Raw genomic sequence first — 13,243 nt, forward strand, 5'->3', positions numbered from 1 at the left:
AGGGCAAGGCTCCGCTGACAGAGACAACCTATCTTTCCAGGGTTTGATTAAGTTAACATGGTAGATCTGTTCGGGTTTTCTCTTTCCCGGCTGGTATACTTTGTAATTAACCTCATTCACTTTTTCCCTAATCTCAAATGGACCCTGCCATTTAGCTAGGAATTTGCTTTCCACAGTGGGTACCAAAACAAGAACTCTATCGCCAGGAGCAAATTCCCGTATCTTGGCACTCCGGTTATAGACCCTCTGTTGAGCACTTTGGGCCTGTTCCATGTGCTCTCTGACAACAGGTACCACGGCTGCAATCCTATCCTGCATTTGTGTTACATGCTCAATAACGCTTCTATAAGGAGTGGGCTGTCCTTCCCACGTCTCTTTGGCAATATCCAACAGCCCTCTGGGGTGTCTACCATACAACAAATCAAATGGAGAAAACCCCGTAGAGGACTGAGGAACTTCTCTGATGGCCATTAACAAGTAGGGCAACAAACAATCCCAGTTTTTCCCATCTCTCTCAACAACCTTTTTTAACATACTTTTTAATGTTTTATTAAACCTTTCCACCAACCCGTCAGTTTGGGGATGGTAGATGGACGTCCTGAGGTGAGTGACCTTAAATAACTTGCACAACTCTTTCATGATCCTTGACATAAATGGAGTACCTTGGTCAGTCAAAATTTCTTTTGGTATTCCCACTCTACTAAATACCTGCACCAGCTCCCTAGCTATCGCCTTGGTTGTGATAGTGCGTAAAGGGACAGCCTCAGGATATCGAGTGGCATAGTCCATAATTACCAGGATATACTGATGGCCCCGAGCAGACTTTAACAAGGGCCCCACGAGATCCATGGCTATTCTGTCAAACGGGACCTCTATAATAGGCATGGGAACTAGTGGGCTCCTGAAATGGGGTCTAGGGGCATGATACTGGCATTCAGGACAGGAAGAACAATATTCAGACACTTCTTTATAAACCCCTGGCCAAAAGAACCTTTGTAAAACTCTTTCAGTGGTTTTTTCTGCCCCTAAATGTCCTGCGGTAACGTGACTATGAGCTAAATCTAGTACCGTTCTCCGATAAGGCTGGGGAACTACCAGCTGTTCCACCACATCCTCACCCCTTTTGACAATGTGGTACAAGAGCTCATTACAGATGGCCATGTGGGGATACGTAACCCTGTCACCTGGTACCACAGGTTCCCCATTAACAATCTTAACATTCTCTCTAGCCTTTATTAAGGTAGGATCCTTTAACTGTTCAGACGCAAACAGATCCTTCTTTACCTCCAGGTCAGGCACGCTTTCAGTTCTAACTACTATGTCTCTGTTCCCGGCAAGAGGGTCCTCACTGGACTCCCCATCTGTCACTTCCCCAGCCAAACTAGCAAAAGGCAAAGGGCCAGAAAGTTCCGAAGACCCACGTACATCCATAAAATCACCGGTATTATCAACTGGCTTTTTACTTCTCACATCTGTTGATAACCGTGATTCCCACAGTTTCCAAAAATGAGGAAAATCCCTCCCTATTATGGCCTCATGCACCAAGGTAGGGACCAGTCCCACTTTAACCATTGCTGACCCACAACAAGTTTCTATATTCACCTCAGCAGTGGCATAATGTTGGGTATCCCCATGTATGCAAGTTACCCCAATAGGTATTTGCTGGACCTTTAAGGGGTTCACTAACCCAGCTTTCACGAGGGTAACTAAACTTCCTGAATCTAGCAAGGCCTCTACCCGGTTACCCTCTAAGAACACATCACACATTTGTTTTTCCAGCTCAGGTGAAGGTACCACAGTACAGGCTAACCTAGCAAAGAAAGACATTCTGCGACATTCAAAGGCAGCATCACATTGCATGGGTTCTTGCGTGACTGGGCAATTGGCAATAACATGACCTGGCATACCACACCTAAAACATTTAACCACACGATTATCAACCCGTTTGGGCAGCATAGACCGTTCTAGCCCCATTGGCCTGTCTCCAGGGCCAGTGTTTACAGTCTCTCCAGCCTTGCGTTCTCTTAACCGCCCAGCAACGTTTTCCCACGGAACAGTCTTACCAGTCTTTACTGAAGGGCGCTGTCGAGGATCTATGGGTTGCTGGGTGGTCATCAGTAGTTCCTCTGCTGCCAAATACCTCTCTACCATGTCCACTAATTGGTCAGCAGTACCCGGGTTTCCATGGCTCACCCACTTGCGCAGGACCATGGGCAAAGATCTCAAGTAGCGGTCCATGACGACTCTTTCCACCATCTGGGGACCAGTTAATGTCTCTGGCTGTAGCCATTTTTTTGTTAGCTGAATAAGGTTGTGCATCTGGGAGCGCGGAGGCTTCTCCATGGCGTACAGCCAACGGTGCACCCGTTGTGCTCGTACTGACAGCGTGACTCCCAGGCGGGTCAGGATCTCAGTCTTTAGTTTATCATAGTCCCGAGCCTCAGCAGGGCTTAAATCAAAGTAAGCTTTTTGGGGCTCACCTGACAGGAAAGGTGCCAGCAGACTGGCCCACTGTGCTTTCGGCCAGTTCTCACGCTCGGCAGTCCTTTCAAACGTGGTCAGATAGGCCTCCACATCATCAGCCTCTGTCATTTTCTGCAGGAAGTGACTGGCCCGTATAGAACTAGAGCTGGTTGGAGCACTGACGGCCACATCTCCAACCCGAGCTGCAAGTCTCTGCACCACTTCTGCTAAGGCCTCTCTATCCTGACGCTGTTGCCTGTAAAGTTCATCAACAACTGCCTGCTGTTGTCTCTTATTTTCCTCCATTGCCACCTGCTGCTGTCTTATATTTTCCTCCATTGCCACCTGCTGCTGTCTGTTGGCCTCCTGCTGTAGTCTCCAATTTTCCTCCATTGCCACCTGCTGTTGTCTCCTATTTTCTTCCATTGCCACCTGCTGCTGTCGGTTGGCCTCCTGCTGAGCCGCTGTAGCTTGCAGCAAGGCTTTAAGCAGATCCTCCATGTCGACAGATTTTTCAGGCGGCTTTGTAGCTGCTTTCACCCAGGACATATATCAAACCCTCAGGGGTGAGTCTCAGTAACTTTACACTGGGCTGTATCTGTATAAACCACCGTTTTCTGCAGGCCTCACAAAGCTGCTGCTTTCACTTATGCGCAGAACGGTGTGCTCGCATTCTCCACCAAGTTGTAACACTGTAGGGGTGCAAGGCGCCTTTTCCTGGGGAATATGGCCGCACGCAGCAGCTGAGGAACAACACAAGTCCAGTTTCTGGTACAACTGACCCCGGCCAGTTTTATTGAAACAGAAAATAAAACAAACCCCAAAATAAAAATACCTTGCCTGTCCGGCACTAACTAAACATAAGATATTCCTAACTGTCACTAAACAAAACACAGAGTTCTTCAGTACATACTGTATAGCTTACTTGCATCAGAAAGCGTGTCTCTCACACACAGATCCTGCAGCCTTCCCAGGCAGTCTGCCCATACTAATCAGGTTAGAAGCACTATAACACTCTTACACAGCTGAAACCCTGATTAGCCCTCTGTGAGGCCAAAGACCCGAACTGGGCCCAATGTCTAGAACTCACCTTATCTCTCTCTCAGAGCCTTTACCCAGCTTTTACAGCAAACTGAAAAGGTTCAGACAAAACAAAAAGCATTTTTCCTAGAAGTTAACATTTTCTAAAACATGTAAGACAAGAACCTGGGACAAATATACCTGCCCTCAAACACTATCCCAGTGTTCTTGTCACAATATCTATAGCTATTTATGTAGATAGACAGATAGATAGATAGATAGATAGATAGACAGACAGAGACAGGCAGATACAGTAGATAGATAGATAGAACCTGTAGATAGATTAGAGAAAGAGAGAAAGAGAGAGAGAGAGAGAGAGAGAATGAATGAGAGAGAGAGATGATGATAGTGAAGGCACTAAATGCATGCCTACCTGTGGAATGTGGATTGACATTCCGGGAGAGCAGAGTCGGTGTATGATCCGAATGCAGCGTCCATTCCCTGAAGTGCTAAAGGAAGCTGTGTAGTGATTCCTGTGGGTCCTAACAACCGCAGTGTTCAGAGCTTCTGTGGTGCTGCACGCATCAATGGCAGGAACAGTGCATCTGTGGCCGGGGGGCCCCCTTAGACACACGTGTGACGTCAGCTCCGGACCCGATCATTCTGTTCTCATCGCACTGTAGGAGTTTGTCCTGGGCTGCACACAGACAGCACACTGGTAAAAACATTCGATGGTGAGTGTGCTGCGAACGGATTTGCAGCTGTCCGCTGACTTCGTTTTTTTTTTTTGCACGGCGTACACATTTGATCGCACACTTGCACAAGCGATTATACACTCCCCTTGGGCAGCGACTATCTGATCGTAGGGCAACAAATTTAGCAGCCCAGCGATCAGTTCTGAATCACCCCCCAGGGAAGGAATGTAAAAGGGTTTGAGAATCAGAAAGTGAGAGATTTTGTTAGAGTTCTCCTGTTTTTTTTTTTTTTAAAGTGCCAATCATTTACATGGCAAAATTAACCTAGTTTTGCCATGTAAATGATTGCCACTTTAAAAACAAGAAGAACTCACACAAAATCTCTCACTTTCTGATTCTCACAGCCTACTACAATCCCTCCTATATGTTTACACTTTGACATATTTCCCTATAGTTATATCACAGTGGTAAAAACTACTTCACAGAAAGAGTAGTGCACAAGTGGAATAGCCAGGGCCGGTGCTAGGTTGTTCGGTGTCCCCCCTGCAAACTATAAATTTGCACCCTCCCATACTTTACAAAAGGGACAGCGCGTGTCAAAAAGGGGTATGGTCTCACATGGAAGGGGCGTGTCCACACAATAGTACCCCCACTTACAATGACACCATAGAGTGGCACAATCTAATTCACATTACACTGCAAGTACTAGTGCTCCTTATACACATAATGCCCCCAGTAGTACTGCTGCTTATTTATAATGCCCCCAGTAGTGGTATCGCAGTTTACACATAACGCATCCAGTAGTGGCACCGCTTACACATAACGCCCCAGTAGTGGCGCTGCTTCCACATAATGCCCCAGTAGTGGCGCCGCTTCCACATAATGCCCCAGTAGTGGTGCCGCTTCCACATAATGCCCCAGTAGTAGCGCCGCTTACACATAACGCCCCATTAGTAGTGCCGCTTATACATAACGCCCCCGTTAGTAGCACAGCTTACACATAATGCCATAGTAGTGCAGCTTACACATAACGCCCCAGTAGTAGCACCGCTTACACATAACATACATAGTAACATAGTATCTAAGGTTGAAAAAAGACAATTATCCATCGAGTTCAACCTATTTGTGGTCTCCTATGCATGATTATTTTGTATAAAATTTTGACTGAAGTTGATGACTGCCGTTACATTTTACCCCTCTTTTTTATAATAATCATAGTGCGTGACTATGCCCCGTAACCCTGGATATCATTATCCATTAGGAATTTATCTAACCCATTCTTAAAGGTGTTGACTGAGTCGGCCATTACAACTCCCTCAGGCAGGGAATTCCAAACACGTATCGTCCTTACCGTAAAAAAGCCTTTACGCCGTATTGTGCGGAATCTCCTCTCTAACCTGAGCGAGTGTCCACGAGTTCTCTGTGTTGATCTAATCAAAACAGGTCCTGCGCAAGATCTGTATATTGTCCCCTTATATATTTGTAAATGTTGATCATGCCCCCTCTTAATGTCCTCTTTTCCAGTGTAAACATGCCAAGTCATAACACTCCATTAGTAGCACCGCTTACACTTAATGCCCCAGTAACATAACACCCACAGAACTGCAGAGGAGGAGGCTTCATGCGGCCTGCGCCGCTGCCTGTCAAACAGTGTGACAGAAGCAGCAGCAGGGGGAACAGGGTGGCGCAGCAGCAGGGAGAATGCCTCTGCAGCCTGGCACCTACCTACTCTGCATCCATTTGCTGAGTGGGTAGCGCCGGGCCTGGGAATAGCCTCCTAATCAGAGGTTGTAGAAGCTAAGACAGTAGAGCAATTTAAACATGCATGGGATAGTTATAAGGATATCCTTACAAAGAAATAAGGATCAAATAAGGGTTGAGGTAAAAATATGGTAAAAAAGGGGCAGACTAGATGGGACAAGTGGTTCTTATCTGACGTCACATTCTATGTTTTCTGTTTTATGTAATATCTACATTTACTTATATACTGTACGTACAAAATGAAAAAAATAAAAAGTTGTTATCCCATTACACCTGCGGAAATTTTGCAATTTCAATAAATTCCTGTCTGTTTCAACATAATAGCAACATCATAAGTATCTATCAGACGGAGCAGAAGGGTCAATTAAATTTTTCAACAGGAAATCGAAAAATCTTGTGATCCAACATTTGATCCTTCAGCAAAATCCACCCCATTTTTTATATGATGGATAGAAAATATTCCTACAGTTGTTTTCACGGATATGATTCAGGTTAATGAAGGAAGAAATATTGTCGACATTATAGTGAAATAAAAGTTAATTGTAGAGTAGTTAAGAACATGTGATTAGCTTGGGAAAGTTGGGACACATCATAGCCCTTAGCATAAGTCAGTGGATTAATCTTACTAAGTGTTTTCATGCAATCTACCAGTCAAAAGATTTATAAAATTACCATTTTCCCAGTTTGTATTGATTTTTGTATGATGTTTAATATCTTAACACTGTAGCAGAAGTTCTCACAAGTGTGTTCTACTTCTAGGTTGCTTTGCTTACACCAGCTCCCAAACTTTCTTAATCACAACACCCTAAAGTATCAATGTTTTTTTCATAGCACCCCTAGGCCAAAAAATTCTAATTGAGAAATTCAGAAAACAATATTAAATTAAGTAAATTGTCTTTTTATGTCATCCTTATGTTCAGTAACACGGTGAGGAACAGGATTCACCTTTGTTTGGTTTGTCCACATAATTTAAGATTGGAAGCCAAAAGTATTGGGTTTTGCCTATTAAACTGACCATATATAATTTGAATTGATCTTGGACCACCAACTCAGGTCTCCCCAGCAAACGCCCATAGACACACCAAGGTGAAGTACCCCGAGGCACCCCTAATTTGTGAACCACCAGTTTACACCTTTCTGTCCAGTTAATCCCAACCCAGATTGATGGTTTGACGAATACTGACTTTTTCTTTTCTTATAAGGTACTTCTGATATTATTATTATTATTTTTTTCAACAGTTACTTATGTTGGGCCAGCATAATCCACTGCACTTTACAATTGTGAACAAAACAGTGATAGACTGGGAAATAACAGGCAAACAAAGAGGTAAGAGGGCCCTGCTCGCAAACTTACAATATATAGCGTAAAAGGTATTGATATACAAGGATAAGTGCTACATGTTTTATATTGGTCCAGTCGGATTGCAAAGGTTCTTGGTGGGGAGTGTGATCCAATCTAGCCTGGAGGTATATTTTTAGGGGTGGTATTCATGTGACCGCCGGTCAGCTGACCGACAGTCACATGACCTCCTCCACGAGCCCGACGGCTCACTTTCCCGATGGTCGGCATGCCGACCAACAGGGACTATTTCCACTCGTGGGTGTCCACGACACCCATAGAGTGGGAATAGAACCCGTGGCGACCGTAGGTCGCCACAGAGCCCGCAGCGTGGCGAGCGCAGCGAGCCCGCAAGGGGCTTGCTGCACTCGCCCCTCCCCGCCGGGATCCCGGCGTCGGTAAGCTGACCGGCGGTCTCCATACTACACCCTATTTTTAGTCATTACCTTTCTGTAGGATGAACCCCAGAGTATCACACTCCCTTCACCAAGTTTTATAGTTAGTGTCATAAACTGGGGAACCATCTTTTTGCCTGCTCAACAGCGTATAAAACCCCTGCGTAATGAACCAAAGATTCTCATTTATTTCCTCATAAGACCTTCTTCCAGTCTTCTTTAGTCCACTGGTGGTACTTCATGGCCCAGGCAAGCTTCTTATTCTTATTTTACGTCTTAGCAATGGCTTTCTTACTGCCAATTGAACTGTCAAATCTGCAGACCACAGTATTCTTCTCACAGTTGAAACTGACTTGCTTACTTTGACTAGTGTTAATCTGTTCTTGAAACTGCTGTTCTGTTAGCTTCCTATAATGCAAACTACTGAATCTCAGAAATTAGTATTTTGTTTCTGTTGTGGCTTTCGGTCTGCCAGACCTATTCCTGTCAGTTTCCTCCAGTTTCCAAGTGGCTTTTAGTGGTGTAGGTAACTGTACTAACTTACACATGTGTCTTGCTATGTAGTTGCAGTGTTGGCACCTGTGAATCTTCCATTGCAGTGATAGATCACAGGTGTGAGCACATTAATGCACCCACAAATCTCCGCAGACATGTGCCATGATGCATACGCTATGGGGCAACTCCATAGCAGGACACACATGTACACATTGACTTTCTTTTTAAATTCTTCACAGGAAAGACCTAAGGATTATATAAGGACATAAGGATTATAATTGCCTGTCTGTCTTCCTTTATTAATTGCCTTTTTCTCAACACTTTGATAGCAATATACTACTTCCTGGAAAGCAACATTGTGCAAATAATGCTCGAGGGATGCAATAACAGTATGTTCCAACGTTGCTTTTATACATACATGGAGTTTGTAATCAAGTAATTAAAATAATTTGGGACACCTGCAGGAATTGGTAGCACCAACTTTCTAAGCTCTGTTTACTTCCATTGCTGCATAGCAGCTGTAAATTCTTAACCCATTAGTTTTTCCACTTTTTTTTATAATTCTGAAATTCCCATTTTCAGCTTTTGCTAACCTAAACTAATTTTTAGCAGTTTACTGCTTACCCTTGCACCATTCCTGGTTATTCTCTGGATTTGAATTACTTACATTTCACTAAAAACAGGAAAAATTGTGGTTTTCTAAATCTTTTTGATTATTTGTGTATGCTACATTTGGTCCACTGACATGAGGACTGTATCACATTTTGTCGCTGAGGCAAGGATGATAACATTTCTATGCTTAAGTTACAGTATAGCGGATCATTGTTTACTAAGTACACTCTTCTGTTGCTCTAGTTCAGAGGTTATCAACTTGAATACTGAAGTACCACCAACAGGTCATGTTTGTGGGTTTATTTAATCATTTGCATGCCAGTTAATCTATTTTGCTGCATCAGTAATTATCCCATCTGCTTCCACCAACAGCAAATCCTCAAAACATTGGGGATACTTAAGAGTTGAGGCTGAGAACCACCTTACCAAAGATAAGCAATAATATTTTACGAGTCATGTATTAATTTGCAATGTTTCTGGGAATCTGGGAATTATTGAACATTCTTTCAGTTACCTTATAAGTTCTACTGATCATGTATATTATGTGGTTAAAAGAGCTCGATACAACAGGGATCCATAAATGTCAAAATTGTAGCAATTAAAAGATGAAATCAAACATACCTAAACAAGAATGAGTGTGGCACATAAAGTAAAAGGGCTGACTAGGTTCAAAAATGTTGGGTGTAAAAGACACAATACATGTTACAAGGGACCTATTCCTGTTTTAAGAGCCCTTCATGGTATTTTATGTCAAACGTTTGCTTCGGAACTCCATAGGGCCTAGTTTTACGAATAACACTGGTTGTACAGTACTTGGTTTTGCATATACTCTTTGTTCTCTGGATACAATTTTTAATTTCAATAGGGTCTCCAGACTAATTTCAAGAGAGGTATCTAAAGTAACTTCTTTATTCAAACAAGAATGACTATGGAGAAGAGATTGATGCTTCTTCTGCATATCTGAAATATTATTCATCAAGAAATGTCCCATAGCAGTTAATTTCCCATTTTTTTATTAAAACAAATTTCCAGAGGATTCAGGCAAGTTCTGTACCTGAAGAGTATCAAAATGAAGATACAGATTCAGAAATTTAAAATGAAACCATATATAGCACAATTTCATGGTTAAGCAAAAGAAATTGGATGGTTTCTATAGATCTAATGGATGTATAACTGAATGATTCTTTGTTTAATAGTTCAATACATATTTTTTTTTAGGTTTTCCATAACAGATGATCACTTTCAGGACAATACCTTAACTTTCATACAATTTCCCAAAAAGCATTTTTAGAGGCCATGGGCCAAATGTAATAGAGTGAGAGTTTCAGAAAGTGAGAGATTTGGTAAGGTTTTACAGTTTTTCTTTTAAAGTGGCAATCATTTACACAACAAGATCAACCTGGTTTTGCCGTGTAAATAATTGCCACTTTAAAAAAAAACTGAAAAACCTTACCAAATCTCTCACTTTCTGAAACTCTCACTCTATTACATTTGGCCCCATAGCTTTTCTGAGAAGAAAAGCACCAAAGCATACTACCATTTCAATTGCATGCTTATTGTGGTGAACGTTTCACTCTTCTGAAGCATAAGAACCAATTCCTTAACGTTAGTAATTTGGTTAAGCAAATAGAAAAAGAGACTTCTCTATTATCAATAAGATCTTTTGTATATGGCCACACGCTTCAAAGCAGAGCAGGATAGGGGCAAGTCTTCCAGCTCACAAATATTTGGGTGTGCAATAATAAACTAATTAATAATTAATAAACAATTGGTATTCTCAATACTAATGGTAAAGAAGGTCAGGCAGCATTCAAGGACTTATCAAACATTTTTTGTTCAGCCAATCTGACTGAATCTATGCCTGAAGGCCAGAATTAAGTTAAGGTTCAGCCCTAAGTGGTGGACAAAAACTTCCAATATAAAGAATGGCACAGTATTTTACTCTGGGAACAGGATAAAAGTAGAGCATAAATTATGTAAAGTACTAAAGCTTTTAGCAGCTTTGCAAGCATCAATGTTTTTTTATCTGCTCAGCGAAGGAGCACAGATAAAAGAAAACAAAAAGAAGGGGAAAAAACTATTTTGAACATCTTAAATTAAGGGCAAACGAGTAAATGCATCTTGTTATAGGAGATAGTCAACTTGATAAGTTGAGTAGAAAACCATATTTAGTTTGCATCCCAAGCTAGGACAATTTCCAAGCAGCTGAGCAGGCAATTCTTGCATCACAAATAGTGGGCTTTGGATCACTATTTATTACATCATATAGTCAGTCTATGATGGCAACCCTAACAAGAAGCAGCTCCCTTGCATTTTTTTACATGTTCCCCATCTACTTTTTGTAGTCCAGATCAGATGATCTACTGTATCAGTCTTTGTAATCCCAGTTGCTGCATATACTGACACTTTTTAATTTCATCTTGTGTCCTTCTATGCCAGGGGTGGCCAACCAGTCAGAGACAGAGGCAAAAAATATTTTTAGGTACATCAAAGAGCTGACATCATGCGCCCCCAAAGGCGTGTGCGTGAAAAATGGAGCGTGGCCTTACGCCCGCTAAACCCCATGTATAAAATACATTAAATTAAAAAAATCCAATATAAAATAAATTAAAAGGGCCAGATCCACATAAAATGTATTTTAAAAGGCAGACCCACATAAAATTATTGAAAAAGCCACATCCATATAATACACTTCGGCTCCCTCATGTGTCACTCCAGCCCACAGTTAGAGGAGGCAGGCGGTCAATGTTGGGAATGAAAGCCGCATGTTCAGTGTCGGGAGCGGGAGCAGCATCACAATAAAGATAGAGCTGCATGCGGCTCAAGAGCCACGGATTGACCACCCCTGTTCTATGCTATTGTAGTAAATACATTTTGGTATCGCAGTCTATGGTTTCCTCTTCTCTGGGACTTGTAAATAAATACACCTAAATCACTTCTCCACTTTCCAGACCTTCTTCAACATTATATTTTCTTGACAGTCATAATTTTGATATTCATTACGTTGACATGACAATGACAACATGGTCATTATGCCAACATGTTCATAATTTCAAATTTAGCATGTTGACACTGATGTAATGTATTCATTATTGAAATGTTTACTATGTGTTTTTGGTGTTATTCTATACCTTAATCTAACGCTACATCCTAACCCTAACTCTACACCTAACCCTAATTGTAACCCTAACGCAAATATCAACATTATAACAATGCCAAAATTTCATATATCGGCATTGTCAATGTTGACATTAATTATGTCAACCCTTTTACCGTGTCGACATCATGAATGGCGAACTTCTAGTGTTGACATAATGAAGGGCAACATTGTCACTATCAACTGTGCATACTGTACCTTCGAAGGCAAAAACCTTTTACATCTCAATTTTATGGCACAGATAGTGACAGGAGGACACTAACAGCTATGGTGATGTTTTGATACAGTAAACACATTACAGAAAGCCTGTACAGAACTAACAATGCACAATCAGGTCTCTCATATCTTACAATTTTGTAATACAAGACTGGATATTAGAGGCTGATTTATTAAACTGCAATCAAGCAAAACTATCTCAGTATAATTTGTTACAGGGATTACACCAGATAAATCAGAGAATTTCAAGGCCTTAACATATTTACCAATACTTACCACCTTCCCAATAGACCATTGTTTCTTAAACTCGGTCCTCGTGACCTAACAGTTTATGTTCTCCAGACTACCAGCAAATCTTTTAAAATGTGACTTTTAAAATTTAAAATTTTTAAATTTAGGTATTAATCCACCTGTGCACCAGCTTTGAGATCTAGAAAACATGAACTATAAGGGAAACACAGAATTTGAGAAACACTGAGGATGGTGAACCTAGTCAATTTACCAAGCTTTAATGTGTAAAGCTTTTCACTGCAAACTAATGCCATGTCAGGAAAGCATTACTTACCTTTAACATGGTATGTGGCACCATCAGAGGCACCTTGCTAGGACCCACTACAATACACATGCGCTGATGTTAGCAACATATGTGCATAGAGCAGTGCCGTAACTAGACATTTTAGCGCTATGTGCAAGAAACGGCATCGGCGCCCCCCCCCCCTTAACGTAAACCGGCAGCAGTGCCCGCCTTAGGCGCGCACAAAATATATAGGGGCGTGGCTTCCCGGGAAAGGGGTGTGGCCACAAAATAATACCAATTCATACAATGGTGCACAGTAGTCTCCATTATTCAAATTACGCCGCACAGTAGCGCCACTACACCAGGTAGAGCCCCTTTTACACCTTATGGCGGACAGATTCACCTTTTTACACATTACGGCAGACAGCGTCCCCTTTTTATATATTATGGCAGACAGCATCCTCTTTTTACACATTACGGCAGACAGCGTCCCATCTTTACACATTACGGCAGACAGATTCCCCTTTTTACACATTACGGCAGACAGCGTCCCCTTTTTATACATTACGGCAG

General features: G+C 42.0%; 1 protein-coding gene across 6 annotated transcripts in view; it reads right to left on the reverse strand.

Annotated features, from left to right (window-relative positions):
* The window catches only part of KIF21B (kinesin family member 21B), a 376,092-nt gene that overhangs the window by 261,369 nt on the left and 101,480 nt on the right, over positions 1-13,243 (reverse strand). The window lies entirely within an intron of this gene.

Source organism: Pseudophryne corroboree, chromosome 2 (assembly GCF_028390025.1).
Source record: "Pseudophryne corroboree isolate aPseCor3 chromosome 2, aPseCor3.hap2, whole genome shotgun sequence".
Classification (NCBI taxonomy): domain Eukaryota; kingdom Metazoa; phylum Chordata; class Amphibia; order Anura; family Myobatrachidae; genus Pseudophryne; species Pseudophryne corroboree.